Here is a 22,379-nt window from a genome sequence, read left to right on the forward strand (position 1 = left end):
GTTGTAGCAAATAGTTACATTTCAGTTCTCAAAGTTTCCTCGCTTCCAAGCTGGAGAAGTTTCTGTGAGATATTTTTTTTTTCGGTGATAAACTTGGCGCAATTTTTTTCACTAGTGTTGTAGCAAGAATGCTTAGCTGATATCTTTCAACATTGGTTATCATTGTCTGTACATGTCTGTAAAGATTTATCCCTGCAGATTTGTGACTGCTCATTTACTGCCTATGCCAGTGAGTAACTATACAATAATGAAGAGCTCCAAAGGAAAATTAGCGTTAAAATGTGTTCATTTGCAAAGAATAAGAAAGTGTAGGGTAGTCATGCAGCTATGTGTATTTACAGTATATAGAATTTGAGATCTTTTTCTAAAAACAAGAAAGACGGTGCAAAACAGCGCTACAAATCATACTATACCCCTACTGGGAAACACGTGTAAGATATATATAACAATAATGGCAGCCAGACAGATACTGACAGTACAGTCAGTTGGGTGGCATAGGAAAAAAAGGAAAATGTCGGCGCCAAGTGTGACAATAATAAATAGTCCAAACCATACGATTGAAAGTCCAAATGTAGTCCTTGGATGATCAAATGGTGTGCAAACGGACTGTGGATTCTCTCCAAGATGCGGTGCAATATGTGGAAATAAAAGAAAATGGATTATGGTGCAGTAAGTCAGTCAATGCGGACATAAAAACATTTAACACTAACAACACAAAACAGACATGACAGACTAACAACAACACAAGCCAGACTGAAAAATAATAAAAAAGCTATTTATTGACAACTAATGTAGGGTTCTGGAGGATGGCTGGCAGACACCAATCCGGGGGAGGGGGGGTAAAATCGTTGCCCTACTCACAAGATGCAGGATAATATCAGAACTGGAGACACAATCGGTGGTTTCAAGATTGCGACCGGAGCCCTCTCACTGGCATCCCCACGTGAGGTAGATGCTGTGTGGAGCTACACAAGTCACAGGAGCTGAAGCACTTCCGAGCGGATGTGACGTCACGCTCTGTCTTCCTCCCAATACTGTTGTCCTCGCACGTATCTCGTCCCCCAGACCTCAGACCGGATAGTAAGCTTCCACCTCCAGGAACCAAAACTTAACTCTAAAACAATATCTTCCCAACGCGTTTCGTGCGCATGCACGCACTTCTTCAAGCGCATGCGCACGAAACGCGTTGGGAAGATATTTTTTTAGAGTGAAGTTTTGGTTCCAGGAGGTGGAAGCTTACTATCCGGTCTGAGGTGTGGGGGACGAGATACGTGCGAGGACAACAGTATTGGGAGGAAGACAGAGCGTGACGTCACATCCGCTCGGAAGTGCTTCAGCTCCTGTGACTTGTGTAGCTCCACACAGCATCTACCTCACGTGGGGACGCCAGTGAGAGGGCTCCGGTCGCCATCTTGAAACCACCGATTGTGTCTCCAGTCCTACTGCCTGATATTATCCTGCATCTTGTGAGTAGGGCAACGATTTTACCCCCCCCCCCCCGGATTGGTGTCTGCCAGCCATCCTCCAGAACCCTACATTAGTTGTCAATAAATAGCTTTTTTATTATTTTTCAGTCTGGCTTGTGTTGTTGTTAGTCTGTCATGTCTGTTTTGTGTTGTTAGTGTTAAATGTTTTTATGTCCGCATTGACTGACTACTGCACCATAATCCATTTTCTTTTATTTCCACATATTGCACCGCATCTTGGAGAGAATCCACAGTCTGTTTGCACACCATTTGATCATCCAAGGACTACATTTGGACTTTCAATCGTATGGTTTGGACTATTTATTATTGTCACACTTGGCGCCGACATTTTCCTTTTTTTCCTATGAGATCTTTTTCTAGTACAAAGATTAAAATGAAAGGTTTGAAAATAAGGAACTAGTTGGTTGGCATTTTGAAGGGGCAGTTCCCTTTGGGACTGACAGCAGTGACATGTTTAAGGAGGTGAAGTACCCTTTTTTTTTTTACAAAAAATCTGACACCCTTTAGGATATATATATTTTTAAAGATAGTTTACAAACGTGGTAAACGGAAACTTGAGCAGGGCTGATTTCCTGTAGCTACACCCTTTTGTGTGATGGAATTGTGTGCACTGCCAGTACTCCCCTCTCACCTCCCTTACCTTTAGTTACTGTATAATAAGGACAGGGTGTGATACTGTAGCTATTGTAACACTTGCTTGACAAACACTTCCCCACCCAGAGGCCTAGAAGAAAAGGAATGTGTGCTTAATCCCCAAAGAAACAAAAGCAACCATATATTTGCTTTGAGCATGGTTACATTCTTTAAAGAAGCCAATGAGATATTTTTTTGCCCAGCAAATAAAAAAAAATATCACTTGTGAGCACATTCACACATCTCAGACAGGTCTGCAACCCTGCTTTTCACCATTATCTCCTAGCATACCTATCTTCCACTGCAGCTAGGAATTCTGGGTAATTACATGCAAATGAGCACTAACAGTGTGTCACTTTTTGCCTCTTGACCATTTTAACATGGAACCCTCTAAGCTTATGCCTGCCATATTACACATCTTTTCAGCACAGCCTGGGTTAAATAAGTGCATAGCCAGTAAACCTACTCAGAGACAGCTGTTGTAACATTTTGGGTCTCATCAGTGTGAGAATAGTTATACTGACTTTGCAAAATGAAGCTGGGATACGTTTCAACAACACATAAGTTATGGTGGGTAAAAAAAAGTCACAAAAACCCTCCACTGTACAGTTGCATTTCACTCCATGTTGGGGATTGGGCTAAAAGCTGGTGAAACACATCATTGAATATAAATGTAGCCCCATTTCCTTATGCCTATGGGAACTACGCAGGCAACTACGTGTGCTGCCATACCTGTTTGCTCACAGGAGGCCTGAACCTCTGCTTCTGGGAGCCTGGGGGGAACTCTCAATGTATTACAACAAAAAACAGGGGAGCCCAATGCTACATCCAGTTGACAAAACATACATGGTAATAAGTACAAAGTGAAATACTTCAATAATAATATTTTCTTGGTTATTTAGTTAACCCTTTGGCCAAAGCGTCATAAGCCTGCATACCAACGCTAAGGTATAACCAAATTTGCAGATCCTAACACTACACTGTGAATCTTTCCTTTTACCTCTGTATGAGGGGAAACAACCACAGTGAGTCCTGTCCATACAGCAAAATGCTAGAACCTAACAAGTTATAAAGGTGGGGAGGGGCAAGCTCTGTGAGGAGGGGCCACCTACCTCCAAACAACTGTTGCCAGTTTGAAATTGAATTAACACACACTTTCCGAGTAAGCTCAAACCCCAACACCCACCACATTATATATATATCATAAAAAAGTATGCTACTGAGTGTGGCAAATGTATAGAACAAAAGAGAGGGGAGCCCAATGCTACATCCAGTTGACAAAACATACATGGTAATAAGTACAAAGTTATGTACTTCCTGGTAAAACATTTTTATAAATGATTTCTAAATAAAAATAAATAAATATGTAATGACATCAATTCAAAATCACTCCAATTTCATAGTTATACCCATGTTGCCCCAAAATTGTTCTTCAAAGAAATTTGAGATTTTGATTTGAATAGTTTATTTAAACCTAGGACAAAAGTGCAATTGATAATAAATGATAACAGTTTTCTAGGCATGGAGGTTTATCTATGTTTATGGCTCCTAAGCAGTGGTGGTAATGGAACAACTTATATCTTAAGTTTCTATATTTCCTTTGGGTAACATTTCTAGGATAATTTACTGATACATATACTAATTGCGAATTAATTGAAAATGCAATAAAAAAGGCACAATAACTATCATTACGATTTACGTTTTATAAAAACATATTGAATCATTAATTCTTGTAATCATTTATAGACTGATAAGGAGTTTTGCTGGATGGCAAAAAGGCTTAACAAAACACGGCAAGTCATTATTATATTGAGTAGGCAAGAGGGATGCAGATGGGATGCAGGTACTCATGTTAACCAATACCAGCTGTTGTAACTGAGTTCAAATGCAAAAGAGCTTTGATGTCTTTTGGATCATTAAAGTAATTGGACCTGATAAATTGAATGCAATCTTACCCACCCACTCTACTTTAATTTTCACAATAAATTGCTCAAGTACCTAACCAACATTTCATGCATATTAAACACATATTTCCTTGGTGCTCTGCAGTTAATAGAAGTCTATTAATTGGAATACATACCGGCAATTACAATAAGGGTATACTTTTTAAATATATATCACAATGTATGTTTAAACGGATAAAACTTAATATTATGACTAATTCTGACCAAGTACACATCTATGTAGCGATCTCCTCCCCAAACATTACAATATTTAAATCAACCATAAATTTACTTAGACATTTTTATACACAATTAAATCATTTAAAATTACATTATTTGCAGTATTTCTGGGTGAATATTTTACAGTACTAATAATGTGTCAATGATTATCTAGTACACAAAATGAAGATAAACGCAATGATAAAATAGTTTACAGTACAAGGGGCTTAACGACATCTTCTGAAACATGATTATGGACTAAGATTAGTAATGCAAAGCATCAGCTATAATGCTAGATCAAATACATATTGGATACTTAACTACATAACCTCAAACCAAAGAGCTGGGAGAAAGAGGGGAATCTTCTATATGTGGTCAGTAAATATCAGAAATATATCAATTTATTATATATATATATATATATATATATATATATACAGTGGTTGACAAATCACCAAAAAATCTACTCGCCACACAAAAAAATCTACTCGCCACCTAGTACCAAACGTGTGCTGCTTGGGCCAATATTTACTCGCCTGGGGGTTAAATCCACTCGCCCGGGGCGAGCAAATGTATAGGTTTGTCGAACACTGTATATATATATATATATATATATATATATATATATATATATATATATATATATATAATTTTATAAAAATACTGCTACGGGGATCAAGGTCTCCGGCAATAATCCCATTTTATGTATAGGACAATCTATAATAAGGTAATGAGACAAAGTGAGAACACTATGGAGTCAAAGGAAGATAGTTCACAAGTGAACTACATATATGAGTACATAATAAATGGAGCAAACCTATATATAACATAGCTAAATACACCCTAGGCACAACATCATACAGTACATAGATCTCAAAAATAGAATGAACACCACATAAAAAATGTGTATATGGAAAGATATCCAAATGATACAAATTCAAAATACAGGTGAATAAATAAAAAGCGATAAAGTACTTTAAAGTCCAGAGTATAAAAAAATCACTAGTGAAGATCAAACAGTGGTAAGATGAAAGATAAATTGTACTCCAACGTAGAAAAGAAGTCCTGAGTACAGTCAATTAGGGATGTAATGCAGATGCCTCGTGTAACCAGCAGCACAGTGTCTCCGACAATCAGCTGTCCCTTTTGCCCCAGAAATGCAATCAGAGCCTCGCTCCAGGAGATGACGTCCAACGCGCATTTTGCTTAGGCTTCATCAGGGAGGGAAGGGTTTACGGTACTAATAATGTGTCAATGACTATCTAGTACACACCCTGATAATAAACATGATTACAAAAATGGAAGAACTCACTGGTTTATGGTATGGCCACAACAGGTTCTAAGATCCTGCGTCCATACCTCTTGGCGCATGTAATAACAAAATACCTGATTGGATCAGCACTCTGTAATAGGAAAAAGAATAAGGAATAGAGAAAAATACACTTACGTGTTCCTTTTGGTGTCAACTAGGTTTCTTCTTTAAGGTACAGAAAAATAACAAAATCAAGAAGGATTAGCTTACAGACGCACAGTGTTACCGCAGCACAATGAGCAGCCTTTAAAGGCCCCCTGAACCCTTCATCAGGCTTGTATTTTTCTGTACATTAAGAAACCATGTTGATACCAAAATGAGAATGTGAGTGTTTTTCTCTATTCTGTATTCTTTTTCCTATTACTGAGTGCTGATCGAACCGAGTATTTTAATAAACACAATGACAAAATAGTTTACAGTATATTTAATGGATGACCCTACTTGAACGACATCTTCTGAAAGATGATTAAGATTATTAATGCAAAGCATCAGCTATGACTGGCTTAAATACATATGATGATACATACAGCACATACTGTATGAGGCATCATTATTTTCTATTCTAGCATATTTAACAGACCTAATACGCATACATTTCATATTCTTCCACCTATGTTATTTTCAGCTTCTTCAAATCACTGTGTATTTTTGCGTGATAAAATGAAACTGGCTAATTGCAAAGCTTTGCTTCACTACATTCACAGCACATCTGAACAAGAAATGTGCAAGGTGTCAATAGCTTGAGTACAAACACGTCTTTGCAAAACTCTCAGGTTCGTCGTCTAAAATAAGATTACTAGAACTCTGTACTTACATGTCAGGAAATGTAGAAGTTTAAACAATAACTTGATTTCAAACGCATCACTTTATATTTTTTGCTATGTTTAATACGTTCACAAGTTTATCTAAATTCAAATCCCGTAAGCTTTTAAAAAATAAAAACAAATCATTAGCAATTACTGAATAAAACAAACCGTGCATATGAAATATTAATTGTAGAACCTGTCACGCTTCCTATTGCTTGTGAAAGTCATGATTTCCTGACCCTCTGCAATTTCCCCAAATGTTAATGTCACTAAGTAAACAGCAGTTGTTTTGAGTAAAAACATTTCATATTAAACCATTGTATTTGAACTAAATTATACATTACAGTTGATGTCAGTACTTACCAGTCATTTTATCTGTCACAGATAGAAGGATCTGTAGAGTACTGTTTATACATTTCAAGACATGTATTAGTGCTGTAAACAGCTACACAAAACAAATCCTCTGAGGCATCCAGCCTCTAAGGACATCAGTATTAATTTGCCTAATGCAGCTTCAGAGCTAATCACTATACTGCAGTCATTTTAGGAAATCACTGCATACAAGAGCCATTCATATCTTTTAGTGCCCCCATTTCCTCACAATTATCTACGGTATCATTTTTCCTCCATAGAAAAAGTCTATGTAAAGACGCAGGCTGTATTTTCATCATCATATGCATCAATACAGTATGCAATGAATACTGCCACCAATACAAATAATCTCTGCAAACCAATACAGTACCATTACTATAAATCTGATGTATGAAAATCACTGGTCATTCAAGTGAATTTGTTAATATTGGGGGTCAACGTTTGTTCGTTTCTTCAAGAGTTTACCTAATATAATTCATGCAGCTTAATCTATAGAATGGTGCATTCACATATGGCTGCCCTCTATTGTTGCCAGCATATAATAGGATTTGCAGTTTATTTCCTTAATCCAGATTACAGAAGATTTACATGCAGGAGGGGGTATTAACTCCATGTAACATTTACAGAAATAATGGGTGTCTGCTATGCTACTGCACATATTCACATATTGAAAGTAACATTTCAACCCCCCCCCCCTCCCCCTTCTTTTTGATGATGTTAAATTGTCTTTTTAGCAATTTTGTCATTCTTTATGAAGCAGATGTTTTAATCCCCTCACAATGTATCTGTATTACTTTAATGTTTTAAGGCTCTGACAAATACATTACAGATATGAGATTGGGTCATTTGACTAATTGAGCCTATATATTAAACTGCAATATTCGTACATGTCAAACTCAGCCACAAAGGGCATGCATTGTGATACTGTGCAAATTGGGAGCTTTCGTCTTATTTATTAAGAATGATGTATGCCAAAAGTTCGCTACTGTAACACGTTTGCATCAGATGTGTTCTATTTAACACAATTTGTGTTTCTTGTCTCCCTCAGGCAGGTGACAATAAGGATTTTACAGACAATACGGGGAGGTGGGTTTCTGGATGAAAATGTGCATTGTCACACGGAAAAGTCATATGTACACTTTAATAAATAAGCACCAACTTTGTCAAATGTAGCATATTAATTGTCGTTTTATGTTGTAATAACAAATAAAGTCACAGTGAACTGCCTTTTAATAAGAATTGTTTGATTATCCTGCCTTGCACAAGGTGAAAAATGTATTCCTTTCCCTCTTTATATTGCATATTCTCTGTATCTGAGAAGTCATAGAGCAAGTAAAAATATCTCATTTTAAAAATACTTAACCACTCATAGTTATGTTTTGGTAAAAAACTATTTCCATTGTTGTTTGTTTGACAAATAGATATTAATGTAACAACTAAATATGATATTTTTTTATAACTATACAACTGTTTATATAGACAGCTATAGGACACAGAAATAACTATTCATAGTGCTATTCTATTCCTAATACAATTTGTAATACAAACAAAATGATAGAAAGTGCAAAGTGCACATTAGTGTAATAGTGATATGATACCAATAGTTAAATATAAATTAGTTACTCATTTGTTTTCATTAAACCTAATTAATGAAGTGATATATATAGCCTTTTCACCTCCCTATTGCTTCCTCTCACTCACTCACTGCACCCTCTGCACCCCAACGCTGGAATTCTCTACCTTGCATCTGTAGCGGTCATGTAAAATGCCTACAGTCATCTCTCCTGCTGGCAGTAAGGCCTGGTAAGTTGTGGGCATGCCAGCAGTAACCATGGAGGTTTTCCCTCACACCCTGGTGATGTGCCCTGTGTATGGATGGGAGTAGTCACATGCTCTGACTCCATGGTTAGTGATGTCAGAGGTGTGTCAGCTTCCAGAGTATACATAAGGCACAGCACTGAGTCTAAAGTTAGTTCGGAGAAGAGGAGGAGGAGTTCTGTCAGGAGTTTCTAGCAGTCCAGTTCAGTGATTAGTTTAAGTGAAGGAGAAGTTCAAGTAGTTAGACAGTTATGTTATAGTAGCTGACTTAGGAGTCTGTGTCCAGGGACCTGGCACAGAGCCGTGAATCCCTGATCCAGGCGACATACCTTTCAAAGGGAAGCACGGGCACAATGACTGGCTAAAGACACCCCATTGTGGAGGGCAGCTATGCCCACCGTGACAATAAAGATGGAGCTGATCAGAAAGACCCCTGTGTGTGAGAGTATGATTACACAGGGGGTTGCACCACGGAGGAGTTCCTCAACAGGATCATCCCCTTGCGGACGCAGGGACCCTGATGAGGTGGAGGCGCTGCACTGGAACTAGGTGAGACTCAGCACACTACCTCAGCTGCCTGTCTGGACGGGTCCTCCCCACACACCATCATGCGGGAGACTCAGGAGTCCTGTTGCCAACAGGTGCACCACCAGACACTACCACACTGTAATGGGGGCCGGTTAGACCACAGGGGCCAATGTGAGATTGGGTGGGTCAGGCCGGGCCAGAAATACCGTTACACATCATTTAAAAGTTCCTTACAAACACACATCTGATTTCTCATATATATATCAATAGCACAATATAAAATAATCATATGAATATTCCAATAATTACAATTCTCCTGGTGCAGCAGTCTGGACATTTGCTCGCCATGGAGGGCAAATGTAAAGTCCACAAAAGAGTCCAAAGAGAATGTGCTTCTCTGCAGTAGGGGAAACACACACACAAACTGACAATACAACACAATATATATATATATATATACTGAGTTAAGTTATGGTGAGTAAAAACAGTGACAAAAACCCTCCACATAAAAACCCATTAAGGTTGAAACAGCTGTCTGTGGGTGGGTTTTCTGGCTATGCACCTTACCTTGGCTGTGCTCAAAGCTGTGACCATGCAGCAAGCTTAAGCCTATAGGGAACCATGTTAAAAATGGTTTTTGAAGCAAAATGTGGCAGTGTGTTCTCATTTGCATGTCATTTCCCAGAATCCCTTGCTGCAGTGGAAGTGCTGTGTGCTGGGTGATAATGGTGAAAGGTGGGGTTGCAGACCTGCCTAAGACATGCAGATGAGCATACAATTGTATTTGCATATATATATATATATATACGTATATATATTGATGTAGTGATATATATATATATATATATATATATATATATATATATATATATATATATTACTACATTAATCACACACAATAGTGTATTGTGTTTGGACATTTGCTCACCGTGGAGGGCAAATGTAGACTGCTGCACCAGTTGCTCTTTGCAACATCTTAACCAAGTGAGGAATAAATCAATCTATAAAAGTATTAACATCGCATATTTTTATGTGGGAATCCGCATTCATAATCCCTCTACAACACAGCTCATGCTGAAGAGAGTATAAATTAAGTTACTATACAGTATTTTCTTCAATCTTTTGACACTCTAGCAAGGTTATCAATCTATCTTTGCTTATGTTATATGTAATAGTATTCACTGAAAACCTTTGATATATTCAATAATAAGGAAGGTACTTTATGGTCTTTGAAGAACACGTGGATTAATACTTTTATAGATTGATTTATTCCTCACTTTGATAAGATGTTGCAAAGAGCACATTTTCAGGGAAGCAAAAGTTTACATATATTTCCTATCTGAAGGGGTGCACATCACGGTGTTTGAAGGACACAGTCTATTTATATACTTTATTGAAGCAATATTGTATTGTTTTTTTCTTCATTTACACTGTAGAATAACAGCACCATCAACCAGAGTTCAAGCGCCAAGGAAGACTTGCGATCTGCATATCTACAAACTGCAAGAAGTGATTCCACTTGCTCTCTACAGCACAAAAAGTGTTATTGGGTTGACAAGTCTAAGGCTGCGCTTATAGTGCCGGCGACATCGCCCGAAAACAAATGCATTGCCGCCGCCGTGTGCGCTTATAGTAAGCGTGAAGGCAACAATGCGGCAGAGCGACGTCGCCATCGCGAAAACTGGTAGCCGGCAAAATTTGATTTTTCAAGGGCTGTCGCCTCATGTGACAGCCCTTGAAGCAATCAAATGGCCGAAAACCCGCGCCGCCGCCCGGCGAAATATAACTTCCACCTGTGGGGATGGGTGACGTCACCCGTCGTGTCGCCGTTGCCATCGACGGCACTATACGCGCGGCCTAAGGCACCTTAGGAATGGGGTATGGTGTCAGACTCAACAGGATCACAAGTTGAACCAACACAGCCTCTGTTATTCAGAAGAACAGCTCTAACAGCGTGAGCTAAACCAGCTGATAGCTAGCACCACTAGCAACTTTTATCAATGCTATGTATAGCTCAGCCTTGCAGATAAGTAGAGAAAATGTACAAGCCCTGCTTAGCTTTATCTCTCCTCTTTTTTATCCACCTTTACCCTTTTCCTCTTCCGCAATCCTCTCTCTCACCTTCCCTTTCTCACCGTCTCTCTCTCTCTCACCTTCTCTCTCTCTCACCTTCCCTCTCTCTCACCCTCTCTCTCTCTCTTATACTCTCCACACTCAGTTCCTCTCTCAACCACACTGCCCCTTCTTTCTCCCCCTACCTGCCATCCATCTGCCCCACTTTTCCCTCACTCCCTCACACACACCTCCCTATCTCCTCCCACACTCCATCCTCTCTTTCTCCCCCCACTGCCTCTTTCTCCCCCCCTGCCCCTTTCTCACCTACATGCCTTATCCCCCACACTCCCTCCTTTTCCCTTTCAACCCCACTCTTCCCTCTCTTACCCCACGGTGACCCCCACACCTCCCTCTCTACCCCCACACTCCTCCCTCTTTATCTAGCCAGCACTCCACCTCTCTCTCTGCAACACTCCCCCTCTCTCTCCTCCACACACCTGCCTTCCTCTCCCCTACTCACACCTCTCCCTCTCACACTCCCTTCTCTTTCTACCCCCACACACCCCCTTTTTCTCTCTCCACCACACTCCCCCCACTCTCCACCACTCTCCCCTCTACCTCTCACCCCCACACTACCCTATCTCTCTCTCCCTCACACACTTCCCTCCTTCCTCTCCCCTACTGGGGTGGGCCACCCTTTACTGTTGGGCCTTGTTCACTAGTCCCGACGCCCACCCCCGCCCCACCTGGGAGAGTGGCAATGGGTATAGCTTTGTAGGTAAGCACAAATGTTCTAAATTTGACTGTAGGCTATGGGTTAGCCAATGTAGTGACTTACATAATAGAGCAGCGAAAGAAGAGTCGTTGAGGAGGTAAATGAGCCTGGAAATAATCATTTGGAGAGGTAATGAATGTGTAGCATGAAGGAGAGGTAGGCGTAAAATAACAACAGCTAGGCATCTATTGCAGGATTATGGTAAACTCATCTATTGCAAATTCAGTTCCGTTTTGACATGTTAAGATAGTGACTGGACATCCAATGATGAGATAGCAGAAGAGTAGTTAGTGGCACGAGACTGGAAAAAAGGGTAGAGATCAGGAATGGAGAGGTAAATTTGGGTATCATCTCCATAGGTATGGTAGTGAAAACCACATTACTGCATCAGTTTCCCAAGAGAAAATGTGTAAATGGAGAAGAGTAGAGGTTAAAGAAGAAATCATAAATAACACTAAAACTTTTTCCATTTTTTAAAATGATATCACTATGTTTGTGCTTTTTTTATTTTGTTTTTTTTTTTCTAAATATATTTAGGATTTACTTTTTTTTTTAGCAATATGTACTCATATAACTTAAAATGCAGCTATAAATCTTGAACTCGAAGTCTGCAATGATCAGTAAAATACATTTATATTAAGTGAGCAATGATAAATCACGTTTCAGTATTGTGAGGAGTGGGATTACGTATGTAACGGATTTTCTGGACTGGCCTGGCCCACCCAATCTCATATTGGCCCCTGTGGTCTAACCAGTCCCCATTACAGTGTGATGTCTGGTGGTGCACCTGTTGGCAACAGGACTCCTGAGTCTCCCGCGTGATGGTGTGTGGGGATTTGCCAACCCAGACAGGCAGCTGAGGTAGTGTGCTTGAGTCCTACCTATATCCAGTGCAGCGCCTCCACCTCATCAGGATCCCAGCATCCGCTTGTGGATGGTCCTGGTGAGGAACTCCTCTGTGGTGCAGCCCCCTGCGTAATCACTCCACACTTACACACAAGGGTCTCTTTTATCAGAGTCATCTTTATTAGTACGGTGGGCCAGCTGCCCTCCACAATGGGTGAATTTAGCCCTCCATTGTTCACCGTACTTCCCTTTGAAAGGTATCGTCCTCCTAATGTAGGGATCCCCTATCCCCGTAGGGATATCTACTCTGCGCCAGGTCGCTGGTCACAGTCTCATTAGTCCTGCAGTGTACCAACTCTGAACTCCTCTAACTATTAACTACTACCTACTTCCTCAACAGCTTAGCAACAACTAACTTTTGATCAGTGCTGTGCCTTATGTATCCTCTGGGGGCTGACACAACTCTGACATCACCAACCAGGGAGTCAGAGCCTGTGACCACTCCCATCCATACATAGGGCACCTCACCAGGGTGTGAGGGCAAACCTCCATGATTACTGCTGGCATGCCCATAACTTACCAGGCCTTACTGTCAGCAGGAGAGATGACTGCAGCCATTTTACAGCATGGTTACATGTATCAAATCGAATGTCTGCCAAAAATATTGGGGTGAAAAGTACTGTAGCACCATATTTTTTTAAAGAAACACTCCATTGTGTTAAATGGGATCATTTTTTTTTTATATAAAACGCCTGTTATTTTCTCAAGCTTTACTTAGGTTTTTATTAACAGTATCCACAATATGGGGTAGGTGGCTATATAAGGTAACACATACATTTCCTCTCATCCCTACTGAATTTGAAAATCAGCTTTAAAGTAATGTCTGAGCAACATTGATTAATGTATAGAAGGGATTTAATGCCTCCTGTACAATGTTATTAACAAGATTGCACAGATCTGGTTGAATAAAATTAAAATGTATAACATCCAAATAGTACCAAAAATATTCGCCTACAAATAATAATAGTGCTTGATTGTCAAACTGCAGTTATAACTGTGTAATCCCTAGAGCAGCAGAGGTGGCACCCATTTTCTTCTAACCCATGTTGTCCAGGTTCTGTTCAACTTTTATTTAATGTCACCTGGCCTCAGTAACTCATAGCCCTCAGTACATATTATTACTTTGTACTTTCAAGGTTACAATCAACAAAATAGTTATCCCTTGGAGGTATGCTGTTAGTAGATAGTGTGCACTGCAACCCATCAGCTGGTTTAGCTCACACTGCGAGAGCTGATGTTCTGATCCTGTTGCGTCTGACACCATTCCTGAGGTGCTTTAAACTTGTCAACCCAATAGCACTTTGTCTGCTGTGGGAAGCAAATGGAATAGCTTCCTGCAGTTTGTAGGGTTTTATTTATTGTAAAGTAAAGTATTTCAATTCAGAATGTGTCTGGCACTCTGGCAAATGGAACAGTGAATATGTTTGTCCCGGTTCTGTTATACCATAGCAATGTTTGTGCGTATCTCTCATGTAGCATGAAAATTAGTGCATATACCTGTAGTAGCTCCCTCCCCCTGGCTTCCTTTAAAAGCAGACCCTTCCACTTCCTGGCTTACTGTTTAATGTTCCATGTGGAGCACATCTAAGATACCGGTGAGATACGGTAATAGCTAGATTAGCTACATGTGTGAGCAGCAAGCAGCTCAAAGTTTGAAGTGACAATAATACTATGTATCAGCTGGTTTAGCTCACACTGCTAGAGCTGTGCACTAGAAAAGCAGGGGTTGTGAGTTCTAGTCCTCTTGGGTCTGACACCATTCCAGTCATTAGGTTGGTGCCTTAGGCTTATTATGACCTCTATATAGTTGGAATTGAAATCCTTTAGGAAGTGTGGGATGGAACTTATTTAAATATACTTTGTATAGCTATTAGCATCTCTCGTGCTCTCTCTCAATTAATCTGTCTGAATTGTCAAGCGCAGAATCTTAATTGTGACAGTTTTGCCCATCTCTGGACATAAGAAGTGTTCGATTTTTAAATTATTCTACCAAAATGAAACGTGTACACTGGCGACACACTTTATTCGAGCTCGGCTAGTCCCACGAATTAGGGTATACTCGGGTGTATTCAGGTTTGTGACTGTTTTCTGCCTGAGTGCATTGCGTTATTTTCCAGGCAGGGATTGAAGCATTTTATTCCCGCTGGCTGCAATACTGCACAGTATATATATATATACTGCATTACAATTCATGAATTTATGCCATCTGGTAGACACGCGAAGCATTGCAGCCTATTAAATCCTAATCATTATCATTTAACAGATCAGCCGCCCGTCAGCCAGGCTTGAACCATGGCTGGGAAGGCAAACGCAACGGGGCCCTCCTCATGCTGCCTCTCTGAGTGACAGGGGTGGAGGTGAACAGGAGTCTGTGTACTGCCAATCATGGTGTACCATGATTGGCTGTACACAGACTCCTGTTCACCTCCACCCCTGTGCCCTCCCCCTCTGAGCCTTAGAGAGGAAGTGTCTAAATTGTTTCAGTTCAAGTTCCTCCCGGCTGGGAGTGAGACGTGCCTTCAGCCCATCCTGGGGCTGAGTGAGCTCAAGATATGTGTAGAGCACAAGGCCTCAAATTACCTGCTTGCCAGCACCATCCAAGGGTCTGGGACCCATTTTCCACTATGATGAAATGCTGTGATACCACCAGCAGTGGCTGCACCAATTAAGACCCTTTTTATATACTTCTGCTTAAGTCGCAGTCTATTGAGCAAAGGTATAGGAGAAAAGACTGTCATGGTATGAACTGCCTCCAGCGGTCGTTCCACTGTTTCGGCCCCTGCAGCGTCCACCTTTGTTTTGACCAAATTCCCCAGTGATAATCTGTCCCCTGTCCTGTCAACGGATTTAAGAGACTTGGGCTCAGGTGGAAGAGATGAGTTGTCAGAAGATGACTGAGGGAGAAATACCCTATGCAAGCCAGATACCGGTAGCTAAGTCCCCATGGTCATTCAGGTCATTTTGGGAATCAATGTCCCAACAGTCAGCTACTTCTGGTGTGTCCTCCCAGATGGACACCAGGCCCAGTAGTCTACACATAGGACATCAGTGCGGGGAACCCCTTAAGTGGTGGGACCCGATGTTTCAGGGCTGCGCCGCCAGTTTAAACAAGACCTGGCTACTGCTGGTGGATGGTCCTGTCATGGACCACTGGTGAGAGGAAGGTAATTTTTCACCTGAGGAAATAGCTGACACCTTTCGTAAGAGGGTAGGCGAGATTAATTTAGGGGTGAGAGTACCTAAGGGACCCTCTATTTTCTATCAGGTAGAACACAGTGAACCAACATTTTGGGTGCTGTCTGGTCAAGGAGTTGACCGTAAAATATTCAAGTTTAGTAGAGCTGATAGTGCCATATTACATCGGTACCGTCAGTCTCATGGTTATACTTCTCCATATGTACCCGAGCTGATCATGGAAGAGATGGAAAACAACCGTCATGATTGGCTCAAGCAGGCTGTTTTGGAGTATCTCAAGTCTAAAACTTCAGATAATATCTTTATAAACAAGTCTTAAATCTGCACCATCATGCAAGAATGGCTAGTGGGTACCTGTATCTATAAAGACAGGGTGGAATTAAGGCCTAGTCCTCCAAAGGTGTGCAACAGCTGGACCAAGTTGTTTGATGGGCGAGTAGTAAAGTAGCCGGACCCCAAATACTATAAGTAAGGGTCTTATTCTTCTTCCAGTTAGAAGAATGATTACTTCCTCATCATCGCTGTAAACCGTGGCTGATATGGGTTAGTCGTCTGTGTACTGTGTTATCGGTTATGTTTTAACATCTGTGTAAACTGTTTCTGTATTGCAGGATCCAGGTTACTGGATGGTGCCCAAATTGAATCCCAATGAAGACATGGGAATGTAACCTAAGGGGAGAGTACATCTTTTTGCCTTCCTGTCACGTAAGTTCTGATAGCTACAGACAGTGAAAGGCTATCCTGTGGGTTAACCCCTCATGCTGCCTCTCTGAGTGACAAGGGTGGAGGTGAACAGGAGTCTGTGTACAGCGAAACATGGTGTAGACCCTGAGCCCTCCCCGTCTGAGCCTTAGAGAGGAAGTCTCTACATTTTTTCAGTTCAAGTTCCTCCCGGCTTGGAGTGAGACGTGACTTCAGCCCTTCCTGGGGCTGAGTGAGCTCAAGATATGTGCAGAGCACAAGGCCTCAATATTACCTGCTAGCCATAACTATACTGAAAATGACTAAAACAGTCCACGTATATAGTAGGTACGGTGCCCCCACAGAGAAACCTCCACAGCCTAAAAAGGAGGATGCAACAAAAGTAAATGGCAAATTAAGCCTTAATCCAAACATATTGTGCATTTCAAGGGTAGCATGCTCATGACATAATAAATACCCTTGCATTGCATGAGTGCCAGGATCAAGCTTTATCCAGCAAATTACTACTTAAGGATGGCCATGTATGTATATTTTTTTAAATATATATAGCTTTGATTGGGCTGGTTTAATGACATTGCCACTGCACCTAGTCCTACGTTTACAGGGGCCCTGCAATCTTCCTTACAACATTTAAAGTGATTGCAGGGAAAAAGCATGTGACCTCTGTAAGTGGCTCTTACCTTCTTTCCAGAGCCGGCATCGCCTCCTGCAATAATGTGATGGCGTGTCAATGTGACAATGCAATGTCACATGATGCCACAATGTCATATGGTGACACGTTGCCATGATAATGTGACATCTATGACGCTGTGTTGCTATGACAATGTGAGGTAGCGGGAGAAGATGCCACTCTGGAAAAGGTTAGAGGATCCGCCCAAACCCCTCTGCATCAAGCCCTAAAAACTCCCAGCCGGCCCTGGGTTTGAAGCAGGGGATCTGCAGAGCTGAACCGCTTTCCTTTCAGCTCCGGCACACCGTGCTTCCCAAGACACTGACCTCCAAAGGTGCTGCCGATAGCATCCCTGGACAGGTGAGCCAATAGGAATCTGCAACATCATCCAAGATTTAAAAATTATAGAGCATTGGCAGCACCTACGGAGGTAAGCATCTTGGTAAGCAGAGGGTCGCCGGAGATTAAATTAACGCAGTTCAACTCAAGGGACCCCCCAAAAGTCTATTACATTGGTAGTTGTCTGCAAAATCTTTTTTGATAGATAAGTGGGAACACTTTTTTTTAGTGGCAATTTTTTAGCAAATATTCATTTTTGTGTTTTCCACAAATACATTATATATATACGAGACCTGCATTTGGTTCAATGTGATTTACAGAGAGATCCATAGTGACTTTCACTTGTTTGAGACCTACATTGTATATGACATGATAAATTGATCCTTTTGGAAAAAGTTTTTTTTTTAAGAAATCATCCATGTTGATCTGTTTTCACCAGGCTCCTAATTAGAGATGGTCTGAAACCCCTTCCCCGATTTTCCTGGATTTTTTAGATCGAATCTAATCCCCCCACCACCACCAAAATCTATCTGCGGATTGGGTACTAAAACAAATCTGAGCAAATACATCCAAATCTGTCATTAAATCCATTCTGGACAGATTTCTTTTCTATCACTGAACATTTCTCCTACAGATTATGGATTTTAACAGAAGAGGATCTCCAGTTGTACACATCCCTTCAAACCTCTCTCCAAAAAAATTAGGGAGATATGCCGGTGCTGAAAAAGGAGCACACCTGAGGTACCCTGGGAGATATGCTAATGACTATGCAAAGTACTGTATATGCATCCCACACTTCCTCCTCCTAATCGTATCTGTGCATGACCTTCACTGCTTCCTAGCCAATTCACTGCCTTATAAGTATGCTTGCTAATGTACTTTATATGCTTAAATCTAAAAGTACTAATGGATATAGTGCAGCAGCAGCTACCGACAATTGCAAAAATCCCATATTTTAAATGAATAAATGTTTTATTCTGACATATTCAAATTAAATAATTTTCTTTATTTGTTTTTTTGAAGCCAAAAATAATAGATTGGAATCTAACCCTGCCTCAGCAATGTGTACTGCAAACAAAATAATAAGTAAACTTCTCGGGATCCTCAGAAATGAATTTAATAGCCAAGGTCAACCTGCAAGAATCATTCAAGTTGAGCCTGACAGAACAATAGAGCAAATCTCATAGTAAATAGGTAAGCATTATGCCTGTGCCTCTCTATCTCCACTGATAAGACGTTCTTGTGACTTCAAATAAATCACTTAAAGCAGCAACGGAAACGGGTAAATCTCCAAGCAGTTTTTTTTAGCTAGGTGCCACAAGAAAAGAGTAAAACATATAGGCATAGAGTAAAATTGCGACAGGACACAAATACGTTATTTTTAGTGGGCAAGTCATCAACCTGTTACCATTTATATAATTGTAACGGGTGCTCACCTCAAACAGGACCGCGAGACTGAGGTGGGGATGTTAGCAACCACCGACCTGCAACCGAGAAACCAATTCCGGAGTGAAGGTCGTGTAGCCGGGTCAGGGTAGGAGAAGACAGAATGGTCGTGGTACTTGCCGTGGTCAAGGGTAGGAGAAATTGGATAGTCGTTGAGCGGTGCCGGGGTCCAGGAATATAGATGGTAGAAGTCCAAATGCAAGCCGAGTCCAGGGGTCAGAGAAGGCGGAGGTCCAGGTACAAGCCGAGGTCAAACAGGAGCAAGAGAAGCAAGACAAGGTCAGACAAGGCAATAGCAGGGCAACAGGGTGTTTGAGGCAAACACTAGTTACACAAACCAAAGTTTATGCTCAGTCAGTTTGTAGCAGGGCTGGCTGAGCATTTAAGGAACAGGCAGCCAATGGTAGGATAGCAGACAGCTGCAGGGTAATGAATGAAACCCGCCCCTTAGACATTCAGTCCACTGATAGGCAGGGAGAAGTACAGGGGAAGAATAAGTGGAGATGAAATGAACCCCTCATGTACCCAAGGCAACACGGCGCCTGCGTGTAGCTTGCGTGCGGTGCGCATCACCCGTGACGTCATGGGGGCTGAGCATGGTTCGTGCGGTGTCCCCCAGCCTGGTAACACGGTGCATGTCACCCGTCTCATGACGGCTCACAGAGGCGAGGCAGAAGGCCGATCCTCACAATAATGCATGTTTTAACACGTGTTAACTATTGTCCAATTCCGATACCTGGCAGCAAAGTGTAACATGATTTTTTTGTCATCTACTCCAGGCTGGCGTTAGTCCTATCTTGTGCCTGTATAATAGCCATGATATAAGCAAGATAACATATACCAACCTGGAATAGGTGATAAAAATGTCATATACGTACACATGTTATAAGATATTAACCCCTTACTAGCCTAAGTGCCAAGCAAGTTATGGGAACAAATTACTACCTTACGACTAAGGGCTACAAAGGAGTTCATACAGTGCTAAAACTAAACTACCTCCCTCGTTGCCTAACTAAAAGGATAGTAAGTCATTGCTGAGGAAGCAAGGTGTTCACATTAACTGCCTTCCCCACAGAGGGTATAATTACCTTTCAGAGCACCCTAAATGCTCTGAAACTAAAAATGCTTCAGGCAACTCAAAGACGTAAGGAGAGATGTTTGCTGGGCATTACCCAAGAGACAGGAATAATAATCACACAAGTGAGGAAGTTAAAAGGCAGTGGGACTGACATATTGCAAGAAGTAATGATCATTTCTCATGCTCTCTAGTATTGAGTTTCTTGGTGAGTAGCGCGTTAGAAAAAAAATCTAAATAAGTAACTTGGACAAATTTGGTAGTCAACTCGATTCCAGTGGGTATCAAGAGACCAAGACAATGACTAAAAGTTTAGTAAGATAGGCGGAAGAAACTCGAAAATGTGTTAGAGCAATGTGCAGAAGAGAGGCTTGCATTGGCAGTTGGAAGAACATTGGGGAGGCCTCCATCCAGCAGTAGATCGACAAGGGCAAAAGATGATCATTTATATATATATAATATATATGTGTAACCATGCTGTAAAATGGATTACAGTCATCTCTCCTGCTGACAGTAAGGCCTGGTAAGTTTTGGGCATGCCAGCAGTAATTATGGAGGTTTGCCCTCACACCCTGGTGAGGTGCCCTATGTATGGATGGGAGTGGTCACATGCTCTGAATCCATGATTAGTGATGTCAGAGTTGTGCCAGCCCCCAGAGGATACATAAGGCACAGCACTGCTCAAAAGTTAGGTTATGTAAGAGGTTGTTGGAAGGTGGTTCGGAGGTTATGAGGCAAGGAGCAAGTCTGAGTACAGACTTGGGAGGAGACAGCCCATAAGACTGTGACCAGGGACCTGGCACAGGGAATATCTCCCTAAAGGGAGATAGGGAATCCACCAATTTGGGAAAGGACACCTTTCAGAGGGAAGTGCGGTGAACATGAGCGGCTGAGTATAACCGCTGTGAGGGGCAGCTGGCCCGCCGCAAGTCAATAAAGATGATCTTGTTAAATCATACCCTCGTGTGTAAGTGTGGAGTGATTACACAGAGGAGTGCACCACAGAGGAGTTCCTCACCAGGACCTTCCACAAGCGGACGCTGGGATCCTGATGAGGTGGAGGCGCTGCACTGGATCTAGGTAGGACTCAAGCACACTACCTCAGCTGCCTGTCTGGGTTGGCAATCCCCACACAACATCATGCGGGAGACTCAGGAGTCCTGTTGCTAACAGGTGCACCACCAAACACTACACTGTAATGGGGACTGGTTAGACCAAAGGGGCCAATGTGAGATTGGGTGGGTCAGGCTAGGCCAGAAAATCCGTTACATTTGGAGGCGCTGCTGAGATACCTGTCAACAGGACAGGCTTTTGCTAGGCACACTGGGAAACAGGGAGAGTGTCTGCTGCCACTTTGTGCTGTGTTGGGACGGACCTAGGGGTAGTCAGGGGGCTGATGGAGTATTGTCAGTCCGCAGGGACGACCTAGGGGCCTGAAAGGAGTTGGGGGTTTGGAGCCGGGCTATAGCTGTCCTAGTCACCTTGAGGCAATGCTAGTTGGTAGGATGCCTAAAGGGATAGCCTGTTAACGTGGTCACGAATTCTGGAGAGGGTCTGTGCTAGGCTAGCCAACAGTAGGTAGACGCCCAAGTACTGCATGGAAGAGCCAGAGTACTCTAGCCCATTCCAGACCACTTACCGAAGGGAGCACAGACTGGGAGGAAGGAGATACAGCAGACACAGAGAGAGTGAGCCTAGCCTGAGGTAGTGCAAACACGAGTCCAGCCTACATTAGGTACACAAGGTGGTGCATCAAGGCAATCTTTATTGTACCGGTGTGGTAGCTGCCCCGCAGAGAGGAGCTCCATGTACAATAATCGAAAGTACAGCAACGAAATGGCGACCGCAAAAGTGGAGAATCCGCGCGGTGCGGAAAGTCCAAAATGGCGGACGGAGGCAGATGGAGGGAGCGCATGTAGTGTGCGTTCCGCTGAAGAGCAAGCTACTGATGTGACTTTGGCAAGCCTGTTGTGGAGTGGTGTGAAAGCTGTGGCCGCGCCTAGGGCCGCGGAGTATTACTCCGGATGATAGCAAGGAGGACATTGTCGTAATGTGTGGGGAGAATGGTGAATTTGCTTGCCAGTCAGCGTACAACACA

General features: G+C 41.9%; 1 protein-coding gene across 3 annotated transcripts in view; it reads right to left on the reverse strand.

Moving 5' to 3' along the window:
• Nucleotides 1-22,379, reverse strand: part of RP1 (RP1 axonemal microtubule associated) — a 452,067-nt gene that overhangs the window by 383,693 nt on the left and 45,995 nt on the right. Inside the window, exon 1 of one of the 3 annotated variants that reach the window (XM_075584309.1) lies at nucleotides 6,764-7,111. The exons of the other annotated variants lie outside the window; for them this stretch is intronic. The gene's annotated coding sequence lies outside the window, so the exon portion shown is untranslated. Of the gene's footprint in view, nucleotides 1-6,763; nucleotides 7,112-22,379 lie in introns of those variants that run through there. 3 annotated transcript variants of the gene reach the window in all.

Source organism: Ascaphus truei, chromosome 2, assembly GCF_040206685.1.
Source record: "Ascaphus truei isolate aAscTru1 chromosome 2, aAscTru1.hap1, whole genome shotgun sequence".
NCBI lineage: Eukaryota > Metazoa > Chordata > Amphibia > Anura > Ascaphidae > Ascaphus > Ascaphus truei.